Raw genomic sequence first — 21,724 nt, forward strand, 5'->3', positions numbered from 1 at the left:
TAACTTGCAACGTCTCACTCTCAGGTGGAGAAGCTGAGCAATTAGAAGCTGGTAATTGATAGGTGCAGTGTGGTCTACTATGTGTTCTAAACACTGCATTGGGAGGCACAAGTGATTTTCTCAGAGTCACAAAGCTAGAAAGGGGCAGAACTAGAAAGACCTTGAACCCAGATCTTTTGGTTTCATGCCAACACCTTCATAAATCCCCAATAATCATGGCTCACAATGATGTTTTCACTGTTACAATGTAGCAAGCAGGGCCCAAGTTATTTCAATGTGAAAACATGAATAATATGTTGTTTGTATCATTAAATAGTACATAGCTAAATTAAATTATAACCAAATCCTATTTGGTTATTTTTTTTTTTTTACATATGGTATTCATTAAAAACAACTAACACTTAAGCATCGGTAGACAGAAATGGTCCATGGAACACAGTATATCTGAATTAACAATATAAATATACATGAACCTTCTACCTTAATTTGTATCAACTTGGACCATCATTTGTACCATATATATGTGAATTATTCACAACTTAAGTTTTTTGGTTTCTTTCCTGTCATTTTCATGGTAACCTTCACTTTAGAATAACTATCTAATTAAGATGTGGCTGACCATCATCTTGCAATTCAAATTTGTCATGATTTATTGGGGGCGAGTGATAAACTTGCCCTGCACATCAGTCACACATCCCACCTGATGGTGCAATGGGGCCGTTCCCTTCTTTGACAGATTAATAAGGGAGTGGAAGGCACACATGCCTTAGTCCTAGAAAATCTGCATGCTTAGCTCCATCGCAGGGTCAAGCTGGGTGATTTGAACAAGATACTTTGGAGTCTCTGGGAGATGGGGATAATGATCTTAATTTCCCCTGTCTTACACAGTGTATCCATTTGTTTGTCTCTATCTGTAATAGGCAGAATTCTAAGATGACCTCTAAAGATCTGGGCCCTTGTATCATTCCCTCTCCATTAGTATGGGTGGTACCTTTAACTTGTTCTGAACCAATACAATACAGCCAAGGTGTTGGGATATCACTCCCAGAATACCGTTGTGTCTTATGCCAAAGGTGAAAGGATTTTTCAGATGTGATTAAGATCCCCAATAAGGTAATCAAAAGGGACCTTTTCCCAAGGGAGCATGACCTAGATGGGTGAGCCCTTTCAAAGAGAGTATAGAAGTGAGAGACAGGAGTCGTATTTCCTTCTGTCCTGCTGACCTTGAATAAGTAGCCACCATGAGTTCTACATCTGCAAGGAAATGAATCTGCCAACAACCGTGTGAGCTTGGAAGAGGACCTGAGGCTCAGAGGAGACCTCATACCCAGCTGACGCCTGGCTCGGACCCTATGAGCCCCTGAGCAGAGGACCTAGCTCAGCCAGGTCTGAACTCCCAACCCATGGAAACCGTGAGAGAGGAAGAGTATTGTTTTAAGCTGTGAAGTTAGTGGTATTCTTACACAGCATAGAAAACCAATGCACTATCTTCCCCATCACTCCTGATTCTGTTTTAAAGATTTAATTCTCTTGGGGTAAAAAATCTTGGTACCTATTTTTAAGTGAAAGACTTCATTTAATTGATTCTTGATTCTTATACTTTCCTGGGGCACTAAGTACCATAAGCTGAGTATGTCATTTTTAAAGCAGCATTTTCTGTTATTCTAGCATCTAGGAGACGACTCTAGCTATGGTCCTGGAGGATTTAACCATATTACACATTTAATTTAACTAGTGTACTATTTAATGACACATTCAGCCTATCCATCTTCTCAGGGTGTGTGTGCATGTGGTCAAGCCTCTATCATTTTTGTTTCGGGCAGCAGAATTGGAGAAGCCCCCATTCTGGGTAGCTGGAAGAAAGTGAACACATGCCTTTTATTTCCAATGTGCCATTAGTGCTTTATAAGTTTAATCCTTAAAACAACCCCAGGGGCAAGTGTGTTATTCCTACTTGCAGATGAGAAACTGAAGCTCCGCTAGGTTAAGTAAGCTGTTCCAGGCCTCATTGCTAGTTGGGGTCCAAACTTACCCTGGGATTGCTCAGAAGACCCCTGGTTTCAGGGTGAGGACATAGCCTGGACAAGGATGGAGAGACTGGATCCCCAGCCTTTGGGAACTATTCTGGATATTTTCCATGTGCCCCTCAGATTCACTCTCCTCCCTCCTCCTCCAGCTCTGTGCTCAGGAAGTTCACCCCTGGACTCCATCCGTGAACTCCTTTGCTGTCTTCCCATTGGATTCAGCCAGTCCACGGTCCTGGCAGGAAATCAGGGGTGGGTGTATTTATTCTCCCACCGCCTCCCTGTTGGGCTGGGCAGGGTTTTGGAGGGGGTGGCATCCCCCCTACCTAAAGCCACAGCTCCCATTGGTCTGGTGACCGCTCTCTCCCTTGGCCTCTTCCAGCTTAGGGGTGGTCCCTGCTTTCTGCTATTGTGGGAACCAGTGGGGAGTCCTTGAATCATGCTTTCTCCTTTATAAATAACCCCTTCAGCTACCCCTTTGAGTGTTTCCAGCCAGAACACTAACCCACGCTGACACAACAGTGAGTTTGAGAGATGATCCTAGGGCAACCTTAGCCGGCTTGCTCAGATACAGACTGCCCGGTATGTTTCTTTTATATTATCTTTGTCTATTAGTATGTGGATTAATTAGAAGAATTGGAGGCTTGGAAATGAATTAGAATAGGAAAACCAACTAGAGTTGTTGGGAAGACAAGATAAAAATTTAGCAGCCTGGTCTGTTGACTGGTCTAGCAGTCTGTTGACTGGTCTAGCAGACTGGTCTGTTGGCTGCTCTTGAGTCATGAGGACACTGACTGCTGAGTTCTTCCTCAGCCACTGACAGTGACTTTAGGCACTGAGTCCCTTGTGCCAGGGTCTCCTCATCTTTAAAAATGCGGCCTCTTCAAGTATGGGAACTGCCTTATTAAAGAAATACAAAGAACACAAGCGATGCCAACAGTCACCACCATGAATATTTTCATGGGGTCATGGAAAATAGCACCAGGGCCTCTCACTGGGCCATGAGGTGACAGGTGGGCAAACACTTCTCGTGAGTGGTTTCCTTCACTTTCTGTTTTGTACTTTTCCCTCAGCTAATCTAATCCTGGGCCATCAGACTTCTTATGCTCAGGAATGCCTATACATAAAAATGACTTGTAAGTTGGAGACACAAGAAAAATATTGTCATTAAAATAATTATCAATAAAAATTGCCCCTGAAAAATAGAGCTTGCTGTGAAGAGTGGATTTGGGGCTGTCTGCAAAAGTATGCTTTGAGCCCTGATGGCCCTTCCATGGGGAAAGGATTCCTGGACCAGGGGGACCAGTTGCATTAATCTCCTCTTGATTCTTTGGGGATTCGTTGTGAGTGGAGATAGTAGGGAACCTAGAGCAATTTGCTGAGTGGGACCCACTTACTGAGCCGAATCTCTGTAATTTGCTGACCTTTGTAGAGTTTGCAGCGGGATATAGCAAAGTCCTTGTCATTATCTGCGTGTCCCTCAGGGAATAAGGTGTCACTATGACTCACTGAGAAAGTGTGTTGAACAGGATTAAGGAGCAATACTGCAGTTCCAAGTTCTTAGTCTAAGAATCACTTTGATTCTTGGGGGAAAGGGAGAGTAGTGGCAGGGGTGAACTAGCTTGGAGGGGGCTGGCTTGTGGATTTACATTGGCCTGTCAAAGAGGGAACTGTCAGCTTCAAGGAACACGCTCAGGATAATTGGTACCAGGTGCTATTTCTGAACTACCACCAACGTGATGTTGCCAGGCTCTATCCACACAAAATTTCACTGAATCCTCCTGACACTGTCCTGAGTCAGGCGATCTTATCTCCATTTTACAGAAGAGCAAACTGAGCCCTGGGGATGTCAAGTAGTTTTTGCAAGGTCACATAGCTGGTTGCAGAGCCTGAAATTGAACTTACATGGGTCAGACTTCAAAGTTAACACTGAGAAAAAGTACAAAACCACAGCTAAAATACCAGCGACCACTTCTTGGGTGTCTACCATGTGCCAAGCTGTGCTATGCTACAGGACCTGGGATAGAGATAAAAACCACTTCCTCTCCTCCCTACCCATCACTTAACACCTGTGGGCTAATTGTAGGTGACCCTCAATAACCTAATTATGTGGCCTATTTAGAATAACATTCCATTTTAGAATAACCTTCTACCCAACAGTAAATAGGGAAAGTTGGACATGTTCCCATCAGGGAATCTCTAATTAGTGAGCGGAGGAGGGAAGTCTTATAGCACCTGTGTTCTCCAGCAGAATTTAAGAGACAGAGAGGAGATAAAAATCAGTATAATTAAAGCCTTAGCATTTTTCCCATTATCACATTTTCCATTCTGTTTGCCATGTTGGCATTTTAATTTTCCAAAGCCTTCTGGAAAACATAATGTTACCTGGTAACATTGCCCCGTGGGATGTTGAAATCATGTCATTTTCTAGAAAAAAAAATGGTGAAGATGCTTCTGAATGTTACCTGTGTCTGAGCTCCTGTCTATGACCCTGCATCATTTGTGATTGGAATCAGTTTCTGTAGCTTGGGCTCAAGGCCAAAATTAGACTCAATTGTGAAGGAGGGGATGTCTGCCTTGATCCATTTCCTTCCAGTTTCTCGCCCTTCCTCAATGATGAAATTACCTGCCCGAGCCTCTCCCTCTGACCTAGTGTCCTAGTCCTTTGTGTCCCACTCCGTGCTGAAGCCTCATTATTCATTTGCTGCCCATCAAAGTTTACCTGTCCTGTCTACTGTCCTCTCAGTGCCCTGTCTCACCGTCCCCTCACTGGGTTGGGCAGCATACTTTAGAGGAAAGAGTGAGGGTTTCCAAGTCAGGCATATCTGAATTTGAATCCTAGCTCTACCACTTGTTAGCTATGTGGCCACAGGCAAATTGACTTCTCTCCCAGGTTGTTCTGGCTGTAAAATGGAAATGATGAGCCCGGCATCAAGTGGGAGGTACCCAGCTGAAGTGAGATGATGTGCATAGAGCACCCACCCGTTGCCTGGCATAGAGTCACACCCATAGTTTCCTGCCTCTCCCAAGATTCCCTTCCCTTTTAATGTCCACCCAGTTCTTCCTTGTTTGTCATAAATAGGATTCATAATAACAGTTCCCCATATTGCTTTCTTCATCACCAGGGAGATGAAACTGTCATGTCAGACTGATTCTGCAAAGATTCTTTTACATGCATATCTGCAACAAGGAGTAGCTGTGTGCAGGCAAGGGGGATTAGTAAGCACCTTCCCAAAGCAAACAGAGGGGCTGGGAGCTGGACAGAACCTCAAAGGTATCGTATCCCCCAACTTTGTAGCATCCCAACAGGGTGTGCTTCCCTCTGCTTGGATGCTTTCCATGGCAAGCAGCTCATTTCCCCCACCCCACCCCCCCTTTTTTTTTTAACCAACCAGTTCCAAGTACTTTTGGACAGCTTTGATTGTTAGAACATTCTTTACCTTGGGCTGACATCTGCTTTCCTGAGGCTGTCACCCTTCTGTGCTTTTCCAGCCTCTGGAATCTATTTGACGGGCTCTCCCTTTCCCACATGATGACAGCTAATCTATTAGAAAACTAGGATCATGTTCATGAGAGGCCTTCTCCTCCTCTCCTCTCCGTGTTTTAGGCACTATGGTACTCTGTTTAAGTTTGATTCCACCATTATATTCCACTTTGTGGGCAGTGGCCCTCCCTCCTATCTCAGTGAGCTGGTATGACCTGTAAGGGGGTAGAAGCTCCTGCTTTGGAGTCAGACAAATTTGGTTCAAATCCCTGGTTGGCTACTTACCATGATCCTCAATCCACCTATTATAAAATGGAGGCAATGCTACCAACCTCATAGTCCTGGCACACAGATTAAACAACCAGCGTGCAACCTAGTGCCTGGCATGGAGAAGGTGTTTGGTACTTGGTAGCTGTATAATTATTTGCTAATTGCCAGGTAGTTAGCTATCATGTTTGGTTCTCTGAGAAACTCTTCCCAGTGACATTTAAGATTTTGCTCAGGCGGTCAGGAGATCTAGGCCATCCTGGCTAACATGGTGAAACCCCGTCTCTACTAAAAATACAAAAAATTAGCCGGGCGTCATGGCGGGCGCCTGTAGTCCCAGCTACTGGGGAGGCTGAGGCAGGAGAATGGCGTGAGCCCTGGAGGCAGAGCTTGCAGTGAGCCGAGATTGCACCACTGCACTCCAGCCTGGGCAACAGAGCGAGACTCTGTCTCAAAAAAAAAAAAAAGAGATTTTGCTCAGGCTGTATTTGGGAGTCCATTGTTCCCTTGTGACAAAAAATGGCATTAAATAATTGTTCCATTTATTACAATCACAGATTTTTAGGAGGAAAATAGGATAGTCAGCATGTTGCTCAATGGCCATTTTAGTTTGTTCACACAAGGCAGGTAATAATTTAAAAACATAATTTGGATTTGCTGTGGCTAACCATGCACATCCCAAGAGGCCCCTTGGGAATGCAGCAGAATGTCCAGACAGCCACAGGCAGAATTCCAAAGCTTCTGAAAGATGAGTGTGTTCGTGGCTGATGAACAAGGTATGAAGACACCAAATCCCCCTGACAAAGTCCAGCAATGCCTTGCTGCTGATCAGTCTTTCTGGAAAGACTGGATGAGCTCACCCAGAAGAAAAGAGTGGGTGGGAGATTTCAGGAAAGATTCTTACTTATCAGAAATTAGGCTTTAAAAGTTTTGGGCCTTCCTGTTGATTCTCCCAGCTTTTCTCACAACCCAAGACACATGGTTTAGCAATGACGTCATCTGACATGGACAGTCACACTGAAGTCAGAAGCTGTCAAACAGATCCTGGATTATGACGGAGGGTGGAAGGGATGTACAATTTGAGGGCCATGTGAGTGTGAAGTGAGTAATGCTTTGCAGTAGGGTATTACTCCCTATCCCATCATTGATGGGTAGCAAAAACAGAATTAAACTCTTCAATATATTCAGAAATAGTTATTTTGTGTTCCTCTAAAGACCTTACTATTTCCTAAGTAAAATCTACAATTCTGTAGTCCTACCTCTTGTCATGCTAGCAAAGGACTTTTATATACTCCAGTTGAATATAAATGGCCAATTTCTATCATTTGGTTTGTTTTTTTTTTTTCATTGAATCACTCAGTTATTCAATCTGTGGAGCAGTCTTTCAGGCGTTTAACAAATAACAATTGCACATCTCTTTCTGTATCAAGAGCTCTGCTGGGCATGCAGCAATGTAAAAAAGACACACACAGGATTCACTCTCCTGGGGAAGACAGATGTTAAACAAACAATTACAACAAAAGGTAATGAATGGGAGCTTTATGATGTGAAAAGAATGGGCCTTGAGGCAAGAAAAATTGAGTTTGGCTGGTGCTTACAGTTCTCTATTACCAAAAGTATCAGATTCCAGTGGCTTAACTTCTAGGACATCTAAATAAATAATTCCAAACCCTCCTCCATTAGAAGGAGTAAGAGCTAACATTTGTGGAGCTCTTGCCATGTGGGTAGACACTGAGCCAAGCCCTTTACAAAGATAGTCACACTTAATCCTCCCAATAATCCTAGAGTTAGGACCTCTGAGTACTCCCATTTCACAGATGAGGAAGCTGAAGCTCAAAGTGATTAAGCAACTTGTCTGTGGTCATGCAGAGCCAGGTGGCAGAGATGGGAGTTGAACTCTGCTCTCTCTGAGCTCCTGGTAATAACCATGAATGCTTGTCCCCCATCACATGCCTAGGAACTGGAAAAGCTGTGACAAAAGGCTTCAAGAACTCAGGAACTTCCTAGTTTGTTCCCAAAGAGCCAGTAATCCTGCAGTGAGGCTCACAGCCCTTGAGAACAAGAGGAAGAATTGGGGTGACCAGGTCAGAGGGCATCTTAGGGTGAACTATGCTCCAGAGTCCCAGAAAGCATGAGAAAGGTTTTTCGGGAAGTTACTTATAACAGTAGAAAAACGTTAGGCAATCCAACCCAGAAATGAATCGATCTTAGATTCACGTGTGTATTTTGATTGTAGCTGGAATAATATAAACCAAATTAGAAAGCTTAATGTCCACATGACATCTTTATTTGGTTGTAAAGCAATCCATTACACACGCTCTCTTTCCTTTTCAATGATCCAAAAAATAAAGTGAGTCAGTCATTTTTTGCAAAAATAGGTCCTGCCTTTCAAAAGAAAATAAATTGTTTTCTCAAAGAACATAGCCTTCTATTTTTTCTCACTCCTTATGTTCCCGTCCTCCGATATGTACCTTCTGTCTAGATGTTAGATCATTTTGAACTAATTTGGAAATCTTCATGCTTAATTTAGAAGTGATTCATCTACAGATCGTGTAGTACCTAAGTTTGGCCAGTGATGGGGACAGTTGCTAAGGGGGGTGTTGATTCAGGCTTGCCAGTAAGTGACCCATCTTCTATCATCTAAGATGTCACTGACTTGCTGCAGTGACTCAGGTGGAGTCTTCATAACTGTGAGTATGCTGGGGAGCATCCTCAGAAGCTTCTCTTGGTGTCCCCCACATGGTTTAGGATGGCTCTATGCTCAAGGCATGGCTGACACAGTGCCGCATATTCTAATGAAGGCGTGAATGATTCATGTTTCCCTGCCAGTTCCATTTGGTCATTTTACAGTTTTTTTCAGGCTTCATCCATATATCATCTCCTTCCCCCAAAGGATTCTTTTACCTAGTATCTTAATTATCACTAAAGTTGACTCCTTCTCATCGAGACTCAAGAAAAATGAGCCTCAGAATCCAACTGTATTAGTCCATTCTCACGCTGCTAATAAAGACATGCCTGAGACTGGGTAATTTATAAGGGAAAGAGGTTTAATGGACTTATAGCTCCACATGGCTGGGGAGGCCTCACAGTCATGGTGGAAGGCAAAGGAGGAACAAAGTTATGTCTTACTTGGCAGCAGGAGAGCATGTGCAGGGGAACTCCCCTTTATAAAACCATCAGATCTCATGAGACTTATTTACTATCAAGAGAACAGCATAGGTAAGACTCACCCCCATGATTCAATTACTTCCCACCAGGTCCTCCCAAGACATGTGGGAATTTTGGGAGCTATAATTAAGATGAGATTTGGGTGGGGGCACAGCCAAAGCATATCACCAACTAATCTGCTTACACTTCATATTACTACAATTATTGCCTATTCCTGGAGACAATTAGTACTACTCTACTTGTGTCATACTACAACTACCACCACCACCACAGCAATATTTTGGAATAATTATCAGGCTACAGGCACTGGGTTGAGTTCTTTACATGCTGTATCTTTTTTTTTTTTTTGAGACGGAGTCTCACTCTGTTGCCCAGGCTGGAGTGCAGTGGCACGATCTTGGTTAACTGCAAGCTCTGCCTCCCGGGTTCATGCCATTCTCCTGCCTCAGCCTCCCGAGTAGCTGGGACTACAGGTGCCCACCACCACACCTGGCTAATTTTTTGTATTTTTAGTAGAGATGGGGTTTCACCATGTTAGCCAGGATGGTCTCGATCTCCTGACCTCGTGATCTGCCCGCCTCGGCCTCCTAAAGTGCTGGGATTACAGGCGTGAGCCGCTGCACCTGGCCTACATGCTGTATCTTAATCAGTCTTCATACCAGTTTTATGTGGTAGGTACTGTTTGGATCCCTATTTTGATTAGAAACAAACCAAGGCTCACATAAGCAAAGTAACTCACCTAAGCCCCACCAGTAGTAAATTGCAGAGGCATTATCTAAACCCAGCTTATCTCGCACTATGACATCATCACTTTCTACTTTCATGATTTTTCACGCCACCTCTTATCATATGTACTGTTATTTACTTAACATAGAGTTCCTGGCATGCACCACACTTGTATGATTAGGTTGCAAAAGCAGACAAGTCATTTTGAGCACGCAGTCCTTTGAACCTACTGATACTTCCACTGCCCTCTGCATCATCCATCAAAGTAAATCCCATGAAGGAAAACAGAAATCCTAGCATTAACATGAACTTGGAAGTATGAGTTTGTCAAGCTCTTGGTCTCCTCTGTGGCAGATAATTTTCTTATAAATCTCCAGGCATGAGAGTCATTTTCTAAGCAGTTTTTCCTCTTGCTACATGATTTTTTTTCCCTCTACTGTACTACAATTGTTTCTTCTAGCGAGGACCTTAGTTCTTTCCAGGAGTAGTTTGAGGGCATCTGTAAGATTTTGTGCAACTTTATTTCTCTAGATTGAACAACTCTAACCTCTGCCTAGAAGGACCTGGTGGTTTATTTGGAAACTGGAAATTATTTCATGGTTTCCAATTACAAGGGGGCCTCTAGTGAGTGATGACTACCAGCATCACCCTCGTGCCCAGGCAAGAGTGGCTCCAGTCCTGAGGACCATACTCTGGCCCTCATCTAGGCTACCCACTCCTTCTAGGCCGGGCTTTAAGTACCTAAGTCCCCATTCAGGGTCTTTGAGGGGTCTTAATCCCACTTCCAGAGCAGAGCGTGCCTCTTTCCTGGGCTTATTTGCTTCCAAGATGAACCTCATAACAATTTACCCCAGGCCCAAGCAATAACCAAGAGCTGGCTGTATATGGATTATAGATGGAGTTTGGGCATATATGTGAGCAAGACCCTGGAGGTGTGGAACAGACCCTGGAGGTGTGGAACAGACCTAGAAGTGGGAAGAGTAGGTGGAGACAGACCAGGATCCAGAGAGAAGTTCAAGAGCTTGGAATTCAAATCTTAACTGCCAAATTGTTTCAAAAACATTTGTCATGGTAGGAGGAGAGAACATATTTTTATTCAACAGTGTGTTCGCTTGATTTACAACTCTTACATATTTAGACCTATGCTATGTGCGTCTCCACTTATACCTTTTGCCCTGAGTTCACCAAGTGGTAGGGCCAGGTAGCTACTACTAGGGCAACGAGCTGTCCTGGTTTATCTGGGACTAAGGGGTTTCTCCAGGATGCAGGATTTACAATCCTAACAGAGAAAGTCCCAGGCAAACCAGAATGAGTTGAATTGGTCACTCTAGATAACCTACTATCTATAATATAGTGACTGATATTGATTTGTATAACTGTACAGAAGTTAGCATCTTTCTTTATGGGGCAAAAGAACCTCCTTATATTTATGTTTTCATCATAATAACCTATTAGAAATTCCATTTAATGATAGCTTTGCTCTCAGAGTCAGGAGGTAAGTAAAGGCCACTTAGCCACGGGCAGGCCTTCTGTCTCCAGGGCAGGATGAAGCAGTGGCTTTTGTAAAATTGCCCAAAGTCAACAATGAGCATTCATCAAGCACTAGAAGAAGCAGCCTCATCAAAATTCTTGCTGGAAGTCAAAATAGATTGGAATGCCAATCTATTGGACTTTCTCAGACTGCCTTGTTTTTACAAAACAAGGAACCTGGAGATGGTTCCATGTGACATGATTTCCATTAGTACCCAATTCAGATGGCTACAATTGTCTAAAGTGACTCCCTTCTAGAGAGCCCACAGATAACTAAGAACTGTGGCTATTTTGGGATATTTGGTAATTGAAAAAAGAGGGGGTAAAAACATCTTTAACCAGAAAACTCTCTAGGTCAAATTGAAAAGCAGGCAAATTAGTTTCAAGCCGTGCTGCTCCTTCTAGTTTTGCCATTGTCTTTTCTGAGCTCGTGGGAATAAGCTATTCATTCACTCAGCACATTAGGCCAAGATTACATTCCAAGCAAAAGGAACTGCAAAAACAAAGGCTGTGGGGGTAGGAACATACTTGAAGACCTGAAAGTAGACCGGCAGGGTGGGCTGGGAGAGGAGAAAAGTGGAAGAAAATGGGGCCTGAGTGGTGGGTCAGGGCCATATCAGTAGGACATTATGGGCCACAGTAAAGACTTAGGATTTTATTACATGTAATGGAAAGGCAATGTGGCAGGCTAAATGATGGTTTCCAAAAGGTATTCAGATCCTAATCCCTGGGACGTGTAAATGTTATCTGATATTACAAAACCACACTTTGCAGATGCGATTATGTTAAGGATCTTGAGATGGGAAGATTATCCAGGTGGGCTCTGAATGTAATCACATGTGTTCCTATAAAAGGGAGGTGAGGGAGAGTCAACACAGACAGAAGAGGACAAGGCAATGTGAACATGGGACAGAGATTGGAGTGATACAACCACAAGCCAAGGAATGCCGGCAACTTCTAGAAGTTGGAAGTAGCAAAGAATGGATTCTCCCCTAGAGCCAGGAGCACAGTCGTGCTGACATGTTCATTTTAGCCCAGTGATGTGGATTTTGGACTTCCAGACTTCAGAAACAGGAGATAAGTCGTTTCTGTTGTTTTAAGCCATCATCTATTTGTGGTAATTATTTGTTAAAGCACCTGAAGGACATTGATACAGGCAGATCTTAGCCTCAGGCTGGGGTATGACATGGTCTGATTTATGTCTTCCAATGGGCACTTGGAGCTCTTTGTGGAGTAGAGACTAAAACAGGCAGGAGTAGAGGTGGAGAGATCAGCTGGGAGGTTCTTGAAGGCATGCAGATGAGACAAGATGTGGCAGTGGATGTGTAGAGAGGTGGAACATCCAAGATATTCTTTGGAGGTAGACTGAAAATACTTGCTAATAAATTGCCACTAGGAAAAGTGGGCTCTGAAAAATCATCAAAAACTTAATCTGAGTGTAAGTGTGTGTGTTTATTCAAGAAAAAAAAACTTGCAATTTTTAAAAAGAAGCACAGTTTAAGCCAGTGGTGGGGTTTTAGGCTCTGAACTCCTCCAGATATGGAGAGACATGCTCAGTGGGTGGCGGGTTGTGGAGTTTCATTAGAACACATTCTATTATGCTCCTTAGCTGACCACCTGCTCTGTGTATAAGCTGTTACAATGCCTTTTTTAGAAGTTGATACATTGCAGGTCAAATCATAATATTGCCCGTGCCTGCTCACAGGGAATTTTTGTGACACTCCTGGGTATGGGAGGCCTATGAAGAACGTAGTTTAGATGCTGCAATATTGACATTCTTAGGACATTTCAAAGGTTTCCTGGCCTGGTGACCAAACTTTAGTATGTGTCTGATTCATCTGGTGAACTTAGAAATTATGCAGATTTGAGAAATGTAGCTCCAGAGATTCTGATTCACTATGTTGGGACAGTGATTCTCAATTTTAAAATAATTACCTGGGGAACTTTTTAAAATGCAGGTTCTGGGTGGAGCCTGAGATTCTCCATTTCTGTTGAGCTCCCAGGTGATGCTCATGCTGTTGGTCTCTGGACCACACCTGGAGGAGCAAGATTCCTAGGAACTGTTTTCAGAGCTGTAAGCCCCTGAGTGCCAAGGTTGAGGCTGCCTCCAGTGTGGATGTGATACCACATGTGTTTGAAAACAAAGGCAGCCCTGGACACATTGCCAAGCCCTTTTGTAGGATGGCCCAGCTGTGGTCTTGGTTCAGCAGATCGTTTTCCTCTCTAAACCAGTGACACTCTGCATTCCCTCCTGCTGAGCTCATACATGTCTCCTTGCCAAACCCAACAGAGGCTGGCTTCCCAGACTGGGTTACAAGGCTGAGGTTTGCCAGGCTCAGTCCTTCCACAAGTGCCACTCATGGGCTAGACGACTTCCTCAGCCCAGTGATGTCTGTCTTGTTCAGGACCCCATGTGGGCTGCACACCACCATCAGCGTGCTGTTTCTAACACACAGTCCTGGCCATGCTCCTCCCCTACTTCCAACCCTGCCTTGGCCACCATTGCCTTCCAGAGAAGGTCCAAGTTCATTGGTCTACCCACCAACCTCTACTTTCATCTCCAGCCTTTACCATCTGCTACCACCATTTGTTACTTGTTTTATATATGCATTATGTCTTCTTTCCAGGCCAGAGGACTCACAATTGAATTCAGAAACCATCCTCACACTATGGGGAAAACTACATATGGTGAGGAGAGAGAGGAACAAGATTTGAGAGGCAGTGCAACCTAGTGGATAAGAGCACAGGCTTTCGCATCAAATCCCAACATGGTCATACTTCAACTGTGTGACCTTGAACTGTCTCTGGGCCTTAGTTTTCTTATCTGAAAAATAGGGAAAAGAAAACATTTCATTTAGGGCTGTCAAAAGGATTTAATGAGGTCGTATATTTGAAAAACTTAACTTTGTACCAGGCATGTAATAAGCACTCACGTCAGCAGTTGATGTCCATCCCTCTCTTTCCTCTCTCTTTTCCCTTCTTCTACTTCCCCTCTTTTCTTGCTCTACCCTCAGGATCTTGGGGCCTTCATAAAGGTACAAGTCTTGGGATTTTCTCTAAGTGCAAATTCCACAAGGATGGGAAGTATTGATCGTATTCCAGAAACTGTTTTTGATAATTGGGCAATAGGAACTGTTTTGAGCTGTCCACTTAGCTACATTAGCAGAAGCACTTTAAAAGGAAATGAATGAAAATGTTCATTATTCTGGCCATTAGTCCATACTTGGAGCAAACAGGAATCTCTAAGTCCAAACATTTCCCCTGTAAAGCTTTGTTTACCTTGGAGACCAACATCAACACAATTAGGTTTCAATATCAACAACATGGGAAGGTTGGAAGTCAGGAACAGCGGATGCCTTTTATAAATCCAGTGTCCAGGGCCACAGTTAACACCTTCCTTTCTAGACTGGGAAGGGTTGTTTTGCTGTAGGGGGTAGGGTAACATTTCAGAGTTGCTCCATTAGATGAAATAATCAGGCATTGACAATCGATTGCAGATGTCGTTGTCAGTAGCATCATGTGGGACACTCCTTGACTTGGTGCAGATAAAGTCCAAAGATGAGTGTTTGCTAAGGTCCAGCCACCTCCACTGCCAGTCATATGGGGTATAATTTGTCTGTGGGTCACACTAAGCAAAAGAAATGCAGGCTTCAGCTAGGGTCAATTCATCCACTCAACAACAAATGTTTTCCAAGTACCTAGTATGTGTCAATCACTGTTCTAGAGGCTGGTGATGGAGCAATGAAGGGAACATAAAAATCCTTGTCTTCGTGGAGCCTACTTTCTAGTTGGATACATATTTAAATTAAGCCTATAAAATATCTACTTACCTCAGCCTGAATTCAAAGACATAAATGATTCCAGGTCTTGGGATTTGGTGGGGGAAGCAACGTTAAGGATCGTTTATACTATTGATTCACTATCTTTCTTAAGAACACACACTTCTTTGAGAATATTATAGAAGATGTGAATCCTCATTCAATCTATGCAAACTTTCACCTTCAGTTTCTGATAATTCATCCCCCTTACCTCCCCGAATTCAAGCCCTAGGTTAAAACGTTTGATCTGGTTCTAACATCTTGAGACTGTTCCTCAGTATCCTTGCAAATAAGGACTTACTGAAAGATAATGGATTTTTTTAAAATGAGGAACTTGCTCCCTCTCCAGGCAGCTCATTTCATCCTAGAGCTCTGACTGTAGACTACCAGTTTCTTTTTTGACACTGTTCCTTGTCTCTAAGCCTTGAGGCTGAGATCTGGTGCAAGTATGTCTGGCACCCTATTCACTGCTTTCCCGTTTTTCTTGAAGGTGCAGAGAGAAGTACCTCCCTCCCTGATATGGTTTGACTGTGTCCCCACCCAAATCTCATCTTGAATTGTAGTTCCCATAATCTCCACGTGTCATAGGAGGGACCTGGTAGGAGGTAATTGGATCATGGCAGGGTGGTTACTCCTATGCTGTTCTTGTGATAGTGAGTGAGTTCTCAGAGATCTGATGGTTTTATAAAGAGCCATCCCCTTTGCTTGGCTCTCATTCTCTCTCCTGCCACCCTGCAAAGATGTGCCTTCTCCCTGATTGTAAGTTTCCTGAGGCCTCCTAGCCATGCAGAACTGTGAGACAATTAAACCTCTTTTCTTTATAAATTACCCAGTCTCGGGTATTTCTTCAAAGCAGTGTGAGAACAGACTAATACAATCACCCTCCCAGGTTTTGAGGCTATTATGGGCTTGGCTACTATTCTTTTCCCTGAAAAGGAAAGACTTCAGTAACATTGTTTCTCCTGGTCGCTCTATAAAGATACTAGGCCAAGATAGGGCTCCTTAATCTCCTCCATCCTCTGTTTACCTTCTTATCTGAAAATATTACTGGATTTGCAAATTAGCCAAAGGAAACAGAGACATGTTTTTAAGGCTGGCAACTTGCTTTTTGAGCCTGCGAGAATTCATATGGCTTAAATGACTTCTCTGTTCCTTGTGTTCCACGGAAGGAAAGAAAAAGAAAAAAAAAAAAACAAAACTCTAATTTATGGCCAGGTAGAAGAGCTGTGTCAACAAGGTACCCTCACTCTCTGTGGAAAGCCAGTTTTTCATTTAACCTGAGGTCCAGACCAAGTGAAATGGTTCAAAAGGACAGGGCCAGAGATCAAACTGTGAGAGCTCCTTATGAAGCAAAGGATAGTGCGACACATCCCAGTATCTTAAAGAGCTCCCTCTTCAAAACAAATCTGCTGAGATTTGGAAGTGAGTAGGTCACCTTATCTATCAGACAAGAGCTAGGCGATTTTTAAAAGCATGGGCCCCTCAAGAATGGAAAGATTGTATTTATTCTTAAAATCAGTGAAGCCACAAGGCAGAGGGGGTTGGAATAAAATGATTTTATTTTCTTTAGCCTACTTCAAGCTGTTTTTGAGCCACATACACACATAACAACCACCGCCCTATTACTGTGGGCCTGCTGTGTGCTGGGGAGTTGTGTAAGAGCTGGGCTGTTCATTCTGCATCTGCACAGCATCCTGACCAAGAAGGAATTGTTGTCACTGGTCCTCTGCTTCACAAAATTAAATTAAGGATTAATTAATTAAGGATTCTTGGTTTATACACATACTAAAAATTTCATATTTGAATCACGTAATGAATACTCATGACCTCAAATTTAAAACAAAATCTCAGATTTTGACAATAACTTACCTGTAAGTGTAGGGCTCCTCCCTCATCTCATCCCTGCCCCTGCCATCACACTATTGTCCTGAGTCTCATGTCCGTCACCCCCGCCTTTCCTTTTTATATAACTTTATTTCACCTATACATATTCATAAATACATGTGTCTATTTCATTCCAGTTGTTTAAAAATTTATATAAAAGGTGATCATACTTTAGGTAATTTTAGGGACTTGTTGTCTTTACTTAATACATTGCTGAGACCCATCTGTGTTGTTGCATTTCTCTGTAGTTTATCCATTTCAACTCTTACTATATTCTAAGTATCTGCCATATGCTCTTAAATATTCTATTGTGGGAATATCCCACAGTTTATTCATTCTCCCTCGAATGGGCTTTTGGGTTATCACCAGACTGTTGCTCTTGTTAGCAGTGTGGCCTTGAACATTCTTGTGCATCTTGGTTTTCCAAAGTGGTTGCACCAATTTACATGCTTATGGAAATATATAGATTATAGTCAGTCCAATGTTTGGAATTGTCAGTTTTAAATTTTTTTCCAAACTAATGAACATTTAAAAAATTGTGGTATTGATGTGCGTTTCCTTGATCATTAAAGATTTTGAACAACTCATATATATATTTGGCTCTATGTTTCCTCTTTCGTGAATTATCTGTTCCTTTCTTTTGCCCACATTTTCCTATTACTTTAGTTGTGCTTTACTTAGTGATATGGTTTGGCTATGTCCCTGCCCAAATCTCATCTTGAATTGTAGCACCTATAATCCCCATGTGTCATGCAAGGGACCTTGTGGAAGGTAATTGAATCATGGTGGCAGGTTTTTCTGTGCTGTTCTCATGATAATGAATAAGTCTCACGAGATCTGATGGTTTTATAAAGGAAGTTCTCCTGCACATGACCTCTTGCCTGCCACCATGTAAGACGCATCTTTGCTCTTCCTTTGCCTCCTGCCATGATTGTTAGGCCTCCCCAGCCATGTGGAATGTGAGTCCATCAAACCTTTTTCCTTTATAAATTACCCAGTCTTGAGTATGTCTTTATTAGCAGCATGAGAACAGACTAATACACTTAGTGACTTTTCTATGGGAGTTATTCATATGTTCTTGTTACTAATCCAAAAAGAGAATTAATAGCTATATTTTCTCAGTGGGGAAACTGAATGTCCTAGAGTTAAATGACTTGGTCATGATCATGTAGCCATACATGGAGGGCCAGCATTCCTCCCAGGCCTGTCTGATTTGGTGTATATACTAAATACCTGGTCCATGCTATCTTCCTACTGAGACGTCTATGGACCTACAATGCGAGGGCTGATGCTTTTCCCTGGCATAGCACCAATGGGCTGGAGAGTATTGAAATGGTCCCTACGTCTTTGGGCTTAGTTTCTTCATCTGTACATCTGTGCTGTATTTTCTCCCAGTAAATCTCAGAGCACCTGTCCCCAACTTTTTAATTCTTGTCATTAGGTTTCAAAGTGGCTGGTGTGCTAGGGGAGGGAATGGTCCCCACCAGCCTCCACTCCATCTGGCCAGTCCACAGCATGGTCTCCACAGTCTTGGATAATTGGGTGTTGACTGGCAGCTCCAAGTATCTTACTTGATTTGGGGTTTGGGTGGCCTGGGGTGAACAAAGACAGTCCTATTAGGTTGGTGCAAAAGTAATTGAGGTTAAGTAATGGCAAAAACCACAATACTTTTGCACCAACCTAACAGCTTCTTTTAAATTCTTCCTTGATTTTCAATTGCCATGATACTTGGCTATCATTTCCTGAATGCAGTGGTTTCCAGGGAGCCATTGATTAAGCATGGCAGAAGGGAAAATTAAGAACACTCATCATGACGGCTCTCATTTTTCTGTTCATTCAACAAACATTTATTGAGCACCTACAATGCTTCAGGCACACTGGGCAGGTAGTGCTCGTAGATGTCAGATAGACTTGAGTTTAATGCCTTTTACTGGCTCTGGGGACCTTGAACAAGTTCCTTAACCTCTCTGAGCTTCAGTTTTCCCATTATTAAAATGGGGGCTACCCATTTTAAAATGGGGGCTTCCCATTATTAAAACTACTAAAATAGTAGTTTTAAAATATGTCTGCAAATTCTTTCCTTCTATTAAGAAGTGGCATCAATGTCTCCTCCCTTTGTGGGGGGCCTTTGTGGCTGCTTCAAAGAACAGAATGGGATGAAGTGATGCTGCGTGACACCCAAGGCCAAGTTAGAAAAGGCCATGCAACTTTGCACTCTGGGGCCTTTAGCCATGGTGTAAGAAACCCAGGACTCTGAGGCTCCCAGTTGGAGACCCCATGTAAAAAGAAAACACAGAGGATGAAAGATGGACAAGGAGCCCCTGCTCTTCCAGCCCCAGCTGTGGAGACTTCCCAGCACAACATCTAGACACATGAGTGAATACACCATTGAGATGACCCTATCTCAGTCACCATCTGACTGCACCCACATGAGACCCTGAGCAAAAACTGCCCAGCTGAGCCCAGTCAACCTCCAGATTCATAAGCAAAATAAACGATGGGAATTTTTAAGCCAATATTTTTATTTTAGGGTTTTGTCATACAACAATCAATCACCAGGACAATCCAGTTTGCAGGGCTGAGGACAGGTTAGAAATGATGCCCATAAAGCCCACAGCACAGTCTGAATTTGGAGGTGGGGACGTACTTTCATATACTCTGTCCTTCAATTCCAGGGTGATCCTGGGAAGTAGGCACTGGCTACGTTGTTCAGACTGGGTCATAATGAACTGCTTGCCTCATCGTCTGTCCTGTCTGGTGGCAAGTCATTGAGAAATTATGTCTACCTGGTTATCTCCTGTCCCTAGGTCTAGGGCCTGGCATGTGGACGTTACTCTGACAATCTAAATGATCAGATTAGAGGAATAGGTAGATACTGGACAGATAGTCTATTTATTATGCAATTGGGGAAATAGAAACCAGTTCTAACTCTGGCTTTACTCTTTGCTAGCCCTGAGAACTTGGGTCGTCAGATTTTCATGGTCTTAGCTTCCTTAACCACGTATGGCAGTTGCTGTGTGGACTATGGGAATCCACTGATGAATAAGACAGGTAACATCCACTGATGAATAAGACGGGTAACATCCACTGATGAATAAGACAGGAAACATCCCTGTGGTTCTTCTGGAAGGGAGAGATATCTTGTAAACATGCAAATAAATCAATAAACAAGATAATTTCAAATAGAAGTAACAGCTCCAAAGACAAAGTAAGTGATGGAGGTGGAGGAGGCTCCTGGTGGACAGGATTTTCTTGGTTACAGTTCCATGTTTCTCGTTTTTTTTTTTTTCTTGATTACTGCTTTCACTTTCTGCATATATTCTAATTTAGGTCATTATAAAATGAATAACTATGGGTTATAAATTTGAAAATAACTCATCCCAGAAACAAAGAGTCAAGGCCAGGCTGGGAGAGGACAGGGAGCAGGATAATCCTGTGTGTGCCTGGGCTTGTGTTTGAAGCCCCCTCAACTCATGTCAATCATCTTGCAACTGCCATGCTTACAGTGTACCATGAGTCAGGCATAGAGCAAAGGTTAGAAAAACAGACTCAGGATCTTGATTTCTAGAGTTCAGATCCCAACTCTGTCCTTTTATTTTCTTCAGTTAATCATGAACTCGTTGTGCCTCAATTTTTTCATCTGTAGAATGAGACAAATGATAAAAACTGTCTCATAAGTTTGATGAATGAATCAAGTGAATTAAAGGGCTTCTAACAGTTCCTGGCACATGGCAATGTTTAGTCGTCATCATCATTATCATCTCACATGCATTGTCTTTGAATCCCTGAAACAATATTCTGTGGTAGGTACTGTTCTCATTCCCATATTATAGATGAGGAAATGGAGGCTCTTTTGTGATAAGCTCAGAGGGCCATGAGCTCACTGAAGACAGGGACTGAGCCTCTTTGGGTCACTGTTATAGTCCTGCAGCCAGGCTCAGTTCCTGTCACATAGACCATGGAATGGATGAGTGACGTGTTATTGACAATATTTGCTGGGAACTAGGACTGTGGCTTCATTGAAGGTAATGAGCACACCCCTGCCTGTCCACCCCAGAGGACTGGGAATGGAGACCACTGAAGAGAAAAAGTGAGATGGGGCAGAAGAGAATATTTGTTCTTCTGGGTTGGAGGAGCTTGTCTTTTCCCAGATGGAAGATCTCTCTGAATTCTTTGTTAGACCTCCAAGAGCTTCTATGGAACAGATGAGTTGTTCTTGTGGATCCTTCATGACAAGAGAGATAATAGAGGTACAATGAAGTTGGGAAACTCCCTGGAATGAGGAGGGTGGGTCCCCACAGTGATCGGCAGAGTTAGATGTGGAACCCAAAGCTTGCAAGATCAGGCCCATCTGAACATTGGAACACTCTGATGCAACATATGCTATTCTGGTCCTTGGGCCAAAAGAAAACACCTTGTTGGAGACTTGTTTCTGTGTCTAGGGCTGGTGGTGCTCCAGGATTTCTTTTTGTTGAAGCAAATAATTTCTAGGAGCAAGGCCTGTTTCTCTCAACCAGAATTTGCTAACCACTGAAACGGCCAAAGACCACACATTTCATGAAATGTGACCTAGATCTCAAGAGGGTTGAGCAAGTCAAGTCAAACAGGCCACACTGAATGGCTTGCACCTGGGATAGCCCTGCTAGTGGCCTTGAAGGGTGTGAGAGGCAGGATCATGGAGGATGACCTGAAAAAGGTGCATGGAGAAGATCTGAAGGGCAGTTGAGGGTGGGACAGGGCAGGCCAGGCAGGTGTGCATTTTCACCTGAGCTCTGCCACTGACCAGCCATGTGGCCTTGGATTTGAGGGTGACTTAACCTTTC

At 43.1% G+C, this 21,724-nt stretch overlaps 1 long non-coding RNA gene across 1 annotated transcript in view; it reads left to right on the plus strand.

The window, feature by feature from the left end:
* Nucleotides 1-1,726: 1,726 nt before the first annotated feature.
* Nucleotides 1,727-21,724, plus strand: part of LOC129058535 (uncharacterized) — a 187,616-nt gene continuing 167,618 nt past the window's right edge. Inside the window, exons 1-2 of the long non-coding RNA XR_008523700.2 lie at nucleotides 1,727-2,606; nucleotides 5,150-5,298. This is a non-coding gene — a long non-coding RNA (uncharacterized LOC129058535). The remainder of the gene's footprint in view (nucleotides 2,607-5,149; nucleotides 5,299-21,724) is intronic.

This window comes from Pongo abelii, chromosome 2 (assembly GCF_028885655.2).
Source record: "Pongo abelii isolate AG06213 chromosome 2, NHGRI_mPonAbe1-v2.0_pri, whole genome shotgun sequence".
In the NCBI taxonomy this organism is placed as follows: domain Eukaryota; kingdom Metazoa; phylum Chordata; class Mammalia; order Primates; family Hominidae; genus Pongo; species Pongo abelii.